Raw genomic sequence first — 8,793 nt, forward strand, 5'->3', positions numbered from 1 at the left:
GCTCATCCCCGGAGGACCCCAGCCTCCCGCCGGCCCGCCCCTTAAAGCCCCTTCTAGGCTCCGCCCACTGGGCGGGGCGCTCTAATCTTAAATGGGCAATGACACCGCCCCGGAAATCTCCCGGCCGGGCGAGACTCCGGTTAAACCGGCGATGCCAGGCCCTGCCGGATCTGCAACTGGAGCTACCGGCCCCGCGTCCGCGGCTAGTTTAAAGGGGCGCTGCCGAAATCCAGTCTTGGTTTTCAGTCCTCCTCCCTTCGGAGGGGGCGCACGCCCGCTGAGAGCCCCCCAGATTAGTCCTATCACAAAGGTAGTTTAGCGCTCTCGGAATCCAGCATCAGGTGCCGCGGGATTCATTCATCTATTCGTTCAAGAAATTAATTCATTCAGCAGATATTTACTGCCACGTTTTTAGAGGAGCTTTCTTTGTAGTGGGGAGAAAGACGGTAACAAATACATATAAGATAGTGGTATCGTGAAGAAAAAAATAAAGCAGGCAATGGGAAATAGATTTCTGTTTAACATAGCGTGGTCGGAGGACATTCCATCCGTTCTTTCCGCAGATAATTTGTGAAATTGCCTGTGATGGGCCAGGCAGTGTTCTAGACCCTGGAGGTACGGACGAGTATCAGGACAGACAAGAATCCCTCTTGCATCTTAAGTGCTAGCAGGAGAGACAGAAAATAAACGAGAGAAGTTGGAAAAATTAACTACTATGTTAGGCACTACTAAACGAGAGAGAGAAAAGTAAAAGCAGGGGATGGGATGGGGAGGAAGGAAGTGGTCATTTTCGACGGGCTAGGTAAGGAGGAAAGGGTCTCAAGAAAAAGAAGACCTCTGAGTGAAGAGGAAGGGAGGGGAGGGAGTGGTCCTGTGGACCCCTGGGGAAAGGGCAGAGGGAACCACGAAGGTTCTGTTGCGTGCGTGCTTGGCCTGCTCAAGGAAAGCCAGTGTGGCTGGAGGTGAATAGATGGAGCCCTGGGAGATCACAAGGCAGGGAAGCTAGAGCTGCAAGGAGGTAAAGGGCCGGGTGGGCGCCCACCGCAGGGTGAGCATGCCACACAGTCATCCTGGAAGGTGAGGCTGTGGAGCAGGTGACCTGGAAGACCCTGCTGGCTGAGATGAGACGAGGCAAATACTCAGCCCCTTCTGGAGATCTGGCACTGCAGGTCGTCCACCACCCCAACACTCCATAGCTGGACTTGGCAGGCACAGCTGGTCTCTGATCCACGTGGTGATGGCCCGGGCACGTGACCGAGCTGGAGTTGCCAGAATGGCTTCGTCCCCTGTGGTTTTTGGCTGGGATGGCTGCAATGAACAGCCGAGATGGGCCTGGGCTCTTCCTCTAGTACCTTCGATGGGGTGGCTCAGGCCCCAAAGCCCATTAAGGGAAATGCCCAGAAGTCACACAGTGTCACTTCTCTTCCCTATTATGGTCAAAGCAAGTCAAAAGGCCAGATCATTTTCAACTAGGATGGGAATAAGATGCCACGTTAAATGTTCTTTCTCTACTTTTTAAAAATAGCTCCATTGGGGCGTCTTGGTGGCTCGGTTGGTTAAGCGTCTGACTTCGGCTCAGGTCATGATCTCCCGATTGGTAAGTTCCAGCCGGGCACCAGACTCTGTGCTGACAGCTCAGAGCCTGGAGCCTACTTCAGATGATGTGTCTCCCTCTCTCCGTAGTTCCCCTACTTGGGCTCTCTCTCTCAAAAGTAAATACATGAACACTAAAAAAATTTTTTTAATAAAATTTTTTTTAAAATATAAAAATAAAAATAGCTCCATTGAGATATGTCACATATGATACAATTCACCCATTTAAAGTGTACACTTCAATGACTTTTAATTTATTCACAAAGCTGTGCAAATTCCACTGCAATCCACTTGACAATAAACTATTTGTAAAAAACAAAAATACCACTGCAACCTAAGTGTAGGACATTTTCATCTTCTCTCATGGGAGAAGTAGTGTGGAAGTACAGGGATGGGAAGGTTTGTTGAGGATCATCTTTGCATCTTTATGTCCATACAAAAGCACTGGTGATGATTAGACACAGAGGGAGGGACAGGTGGATGTATAGGTGACACGAGAAAGGGCCATTGAAGTTGGGTAGATAGGTACATGAAAGTACTCTGTTGGACCGACAGGTTTAAATTTTTTCCTTAATAAAAAGTTTTCTAAAAAAATTCTCTCTCGGCTATGTACCTCTTGGAAAGCCTTCAGCTGGGGGACTGATTACTCATTTGAAGGCTAAAGTCTTAATTTTTAAAAATGTTTTATTTATTTTTTTTTTGAGAGAAAGACAGCATGAGCGGGGGAGGGTCAGAGAGAGAGGGAGACACAGATTCCGAAGACAGGCTCCAGGCTCTGAGCTGTCAGCACAGAGCCTGAGGCATGGCTGGAAACCATGAACTGTGAGATCATGACCTGAGCCAAAGTCGGAGCTTAACCGACTGAGCCACCCAGGCGCCCCGGAAGGCTAAAGGCTGATGGAAATATGAAGATCTGGGGAAGAAGAATGGAACTTAAGGACTTAAGTCATGGGAAGTTGTTCATGCAATAATCACATAAGATTATTCCTAATAACAGTTTGTCTCCTCCCTGAATCCTCTCCCGTGAGACAAAAATACCCTCTGCAACACCACTATTTTGAGGCAAATTGGTCCTGTAATTGGTTCCCACCAGAGACAGAGAAGTCTCTCTTCTTGAACAGAGCCGAATTAAGGAAAAATGCATTTGGCCCCACATAATAGAGAATACAATGAACTGTACTTCCATAAGGAGTTTATGTCTTCACTTAAGTAATCTAGAGTCGGGTGGCTGTCTAGTATGGGTTCAGGTCCTCAGCAGAGCTAGAAGGATCCTAGCTGTGCTGCCGTCCTTAGCATGTTGAGTCTGGTTTTCATGTTTCTAGCCTACTGGCCACAGAAGAGCTGCAGTATGCCAGCTCTTGCGAGTTTCAGGAATGAAAGGGAAAGGGGAAAAGAACTTCCTAAAGCTCTGTCTTTTAATTTAGAGAGTGAAGTTCCCCCCCAGGACACAAGGGTGTTTCATTAGTCAGACCTGGGTTACCTTTACCTGCCCAGACTTGGACTACTTCCTGGTCCTTAGACTATTTACTGACCATAGGGTGTGAGAACACCATGACTCGCTTACACCAATCACAGTTCACTCTTGGGGCTGGGGGGAGGGTCTGCTCTCAGTTCTGGACTCTCCAATAACTTCTCTCTTTTTTTAATGTTTTATTTATTTTTGAGAGAGAGAGAGAGAGACAGCGTGAGCAGGGGAGGGTCAGAGAGAGAGAGAGAGATACAGAATCTGAAGCAGGCTCCAGGCTCTGAGCTAGCTGTCAGCACTGAGCCTGATGCAGGGCTCGAACCCACGAACCTGAAATCATGACCTGAGCCGAAGTCGGATGCTTAACCGGCTGAGCCACCCAGGCGCCCCTCTCCATTAACTTCTTGAACAAATCCAAGTATCTGTTTCTGTTTTTAATATGTATGTATGTATGTATGTATGTATGTATGTATTTTGAGAGAGAGGCAGAGAAAGAAAGAAAGAAAGAAAGAAAGAAAGAAAGAAGGAAGACCTGGAGAGGGGCAGGGAGAGAGAGAGAGAGAGAGAGAGAGAGAATCCCAAGCCGACTCCACGCTGTGAAAGCACAAAGCGTGTCATGGGGCTTGAACTCAGGACCCTGAGATCAAGACCTGAGCTGAGATCAAGAGTCTGATGCTTACCCAGGCGCCCCAGAACAAATCCAAGTTTTATTAGCTGGATAAGGGGGGGGTGTTGCAAGGAAGAATGACTCTGGGTGGGCTATAGAGGGTGCCTACCACAGTAATCCGCTTTTTGGTGAAATAGTTGTGGCCCATGGAAAGATTTTCCTTCATTGAGATACGAGATTGAACAAAAGGAAACATGGTTTAGAATGGAGTGGGGAGGCCAGAAGGGGGCGCTCTCACGCCGCACTACTCAGACCCAACTGGGAAAGTCGGACCTTCCAAGTGCACGCTGCCTCAGCGGCTACTTTACCATCCCGGGAGGAAGTAGGTTTTTCTCCCCCAGCCAGCGAGAGACGGTCACAACTGAGCCAAAGAAAAGCCCCTATACTCGGAACTCCAGTTTACTCCAAGGAACTTGTCTATAATAGCCCTCTCAACTTCCCACTTTCCTCTGTAAAAGAGAAGCCCTTTCGTTTTGGTTTTCTGGATTTTTGTTTCCTAGATGTGCCTACGCTTTTGCTTAACTTGTCCCAAATTGCAGTTCTCTACTATTCCCAAATTTTTGCTAGTGAAATAACTGGCAGTTTTAATAGAACATCCTCACTCTAGATTTCCATTTCTTTTTTTTTTTTTTAACATTTATTTATTATTGAGAAACAGAGAGAGAGAGAGAGAGCATGAGTGGGAGAGGGGCAGAGAGAGAGGAAGACATAATCCAAAGCAGGCTCCAGGCTCTGAGCTGTCAGCATAGAGCCCGACACGGGGCTGGAACCCACACACTGTGTGATCATGACCTGAGCTGAAGTCAGACACCCAACCGACTGAGCCACCCAGGCGCCCCTAGACTTCCATTTCTATCTTAGCTCCTGGTTTGCGCTTTGGAGCCATGCAGAAAAAGGTAGATCCAATGGTGTGGCTTCTGAAAACCATACAACCGGGAGAGGGCCCTTTAAGTGAAATAACACATATTTAATAATTCGAAATTAGGTAGAGGTTCCTGGAAGGGGCCCGCACAAGTCAAGAGACCTACGTAAAGCTTAAACCTAATTATCTTCATGGTGAATCTGCCTCTGCCCACAAGAAACATAATTCTTCTTTCCTATCAGAACCCTTTAAATAATTAAGAATATTTGTCGCAAGCCTGTAAATTCTCATTCTCTTGGGTTTATTTCCAAGAGAGTTCTTTCTTTTCTTGATATCTTTCTGAAATTGGTCCACACTAGTGAGGTCATTCATGCCACAGTGTTCTGAGCAGAGTGGAGAAGGAAGTCTAATTTAACACTCGGTCCTGGAGACTGAAGGACCCTTGCATTCCAAAAAGCCTCCATTGAAAAGAAAACACTCAGGAGAGTAGATATAATGAAGAACTCATTTATCAGACACTGGATCGAAGAAAGCATGACTTATTCAAAAAATGCACACAACTAAAATAAATAAAAAAATAAACCCAGTCATCAGGGAACAGCACTAAGAGAGAGAATGCATACTGCAAATAGTCTAAACTTTAAAGGCTAAAACATCTAAAACAGCATTAAGGTCTGTTAGGATAAAGATGACACTACCTTCCTCAGAGGGGAGTAATGAGCGTTACAGAAAACAAGTTACTTGAAAATGTTTTCCGGGCTCCTAGGTGGCTCAGTCGGTTGAGTGTCTGACTTCGGCTCAGGTCATGATTTCAAGGTTCATGGGTTCGAGTCCCACGTCTGTCGCTGTGCTGACAGCTCAGGGCCTGGAGCCTGCTTCGGATTCTGTGTCTTCCTCTCTGTCTCTCTCTCTGCCCCTCCCCTGCTTGCACTCTTTCTCTCTCTCAAAACTAAACATTAAAAAAAATATTTCTTTGAAAATGTTTTCAAAAGTCTACAACACGACATATAAGAGGGTGTAGATATTACAGACCAAAGAACATAAGAACCTGGGGATGCAAATAGAAGATGAGTGTCTCCTAAATGGAGCCATGACTTGTGCTTAATTTCATGGGATTGGTTAGTTCCCTTCATCCAGCTGAAGCTTTCCTGAGCCAGAATGTCATCTTTTAAAGTCCACACATTCTCTCTCTCTGCAAATAACCCTGAGGGGCGTAAGATCTTAAACAAATTCATACTAAAGTATTAGCCACACAGACTAATTGAAGGACACCTTAAAAGAACGGGGGATACCTGGGGAGGGGGGGGGATGCGGAGAAGGGACAGGGAAGGATGAATTCCGGAACAGAGTCTATCAGTCTGGTAGCCTATGCTCCTTCTTTTTACTGATAGGAAGAAAAATTGAGAAATCCTTGGCTGGCTCCAGGCAAGTTCATAATATTGGGTAATAGAAAGGCAGAAGTGAAAACGTTTTGCCATGAGATTTGCCTAATGGTGAAACCAGGATGAGACTGAGAGACTCAAGGGAAAAGGAAGGAGCCAAGGCTCATTACTTCTAGAAATTAATGTGTATATGTCACCAGCAGATCTTGTTAAAAGGCTTAAGTCTAGGGTGGAGCCTGAGAGTCTGCATTACCCACAAGCTTGCAGTTGTTGATACTGCTTATTAGTGGGTACGCATTGAGTAGGGAGGTCTTTCGCCAACTACCCCCAGGGCCTGGGGAGGCATTAAAAGACATACAGTGGAAAGATCAGTGGTGACCACTCTGCCACTAACTCATGTGAACAAGGATTTATCTTTTCTGGCATCAGTTTTCTCATGTATAAAATGAGGTAATTAGAACAGATGGATGGGTTGGATCGTGTCCTAAAAAAGAGGTTGCAATTCCAACCCCCCAGTCCCCATGAAGGTGACCGTATTTGGTATTTGCATGTGAAATCAGTTTAAGGTGAGGTCACTCGAGCAGACCCTAAACCAATATGACTCAGGTGTCCCAATAAGAAAGAGAAATCTGCCCCCCATGTTTATAGCAACATTATTTACAATAGCCAAAACATGGAAACAATCTAAGTGTCCATCAGCGGCTGATGGATAAAGAAGGTGTGGTATATGTAATGCAATATCATTCAGCCATAAAAACATGAGGAAATTCTACCTGCAATAATATGGATGGCACTTGAAGGCATTATGCTACATGAAATAAGTCAGAGAAAGACAAATACTGCATGACTTCACTTATTTAGCCATGAATCCATTGGTGGACACTTGGGTTGCTTCTATCTATTGTGAATAATGCTGCTATGAGCACAAGTGTATATATCTCTCTTTGTGATCCAGTTTTCACTGCTTTTGGTTATATACCCAGAAATGGAATTGCTGGATCAAACGGTAATTCTATTTTTGAATTTTTGAGAAGCAACTATACTGTTTCCCACAGTGGCTGCACCATGTAACATTCCCATCAGCTGTGCGCAAGGGTTCTGATTTTTCCACCTCCTCGACACTTGTTATTTTCTGCTTTTTTTGGTAACGGCCATCCCAATGAGTGTCGAGTGGTATCTCATTGCGGTTTGATTTGCGTTTCCTTAATTGTCACAGACTACATCTGTATATGTTGTATGCCCATTAATACAGATTTATTGTTATTTTATGCATTTGTCTATTACATTATATAGGAAAAAATAAATGTAACTAACCATGATAAAAGTAAAATAATATTCTTTTTACTTATCTGTGTAAATTTTATTTACCTTTATCAGTGTTATTTTTTTTTATGGCTTTAAGTTTCCATCTAGCTGCCTTTCATTTCAGCCTGAAGTACTGTCTTTAACATTTACTTTTGGATAGATCTACTGGTAATGAACTCCCTCAACATATTTTTTTAAATCTGTAAATGTCTTAATTTCTCTTTTGTTCTTAAATCTCTCTGTCATTAAAATTTTTTTAAATTCAATGTTTATTTTTTGAGAGACAGAGACAGAGATAGAGCATGAACAGGAAAGGGGCAGAGATTGGAGTAGACACAGAATATGAAGCAGGCCCTAGGCTCTGAGCTGTCAGCACAAGGGGCTCGAACCCACAAACCATGGGATCATGACCTGAGCTGAAGTCAGACGCTTAACCAACTGAGCCACCCAGGTGCCGCTTTAAAAATTTTTTTAAACTATTTTCTAAATGTTTATTTTTGAGAGAGCAAAAGTAGGGTAGGGGCAGAGAGAGAGGGGGGTACAGAGGATCTGAAGCAGGCTCTGAGCTGACAGCAGTGAGCATAATGCGGAGCTTGAACTCATGAACTCTGAGATCATGGCCTGAGCTGAAGTCAGACACTCAACCAACTGAGCCACCCAGGCACGCCCCCTCTCAGTTTTTAAAGTAATCTCTATACTCGATGGGGCTTGAACTTACAACCCTGAGATCAAGAGTCGCATGGTCTACTGAATGATCCAAGCTGGTGCCCCTCTCCTTTGTTCTTGAAGAGTATTTTTGCCAGATATAAAATTCTGGGTTGATACATTTTCCCCCAGAATCTTCAATGTTATCCCACAGCTGGATGACTTCCATCATTTTTAGTTAGTTGTTGATCTTACGTAAGTTCCTTTTACTATTTCTCTCTTGCTGCTTTCAAAATTCTTTGTCTTTGGATTCCAACAATTTGATTATAATGTAGCTCAGTGTGCATATCTTTTGATTTTATCCTGCTTCAGACTTGTTGAACTTTTTGGGCATGTGTATTCATGTCTTTTCTCAGATTTGCAAAATGTTCAGCTGTTACAGTCATGCCCCCCTCTCTTCAGGGGATACTTCTAAGAGTAACTGATGTCTAAAACCACAGATAGTACCAAACCCTCTACATACTACATCTTATCGCATCCATGCATCCTTAGGACAAAGCTTATTTTACAAATTAGGCACAGTAAGATTAATAGTAACTAACAACACAATTATAACAATATACTGTAATAAGTTATGTGAATATAGTCTCTCTCTCAAAATATCTTATTGTACTGTACTCATCCTTATTCTTGTGATGATGACATGAAGTGAGGTGACTAATGTAGGCATTGTGATATAGGGACACACTGATGAGATGTCGGGAAGAGGATCATCTGCTTCTGGACCACAGTTTACCACAGGTAACTGAAGCCATGGAAAGGGAAACCATGAATGAGCTGTGGGGACTACTGGATTTCAAATATATTCTCAGCC

This window comes from Crocuta crocuta, unplaced genomic scaffold (genome assembly GCF_008692635.1).
Source record: "Crocuta crocuta isolate KB4526 unplaced genomic scaffold, BGI_CrCroc_1.0 scaffold548, whole genome shotgun sequence".
Taxonomy (NCBI): domain Eukaryota; kingdom Metazoa; phylum Chordata; class Mammalia; order Carnivora; family Hyaenidae; genus Crocuta; species Crocuta crocuta.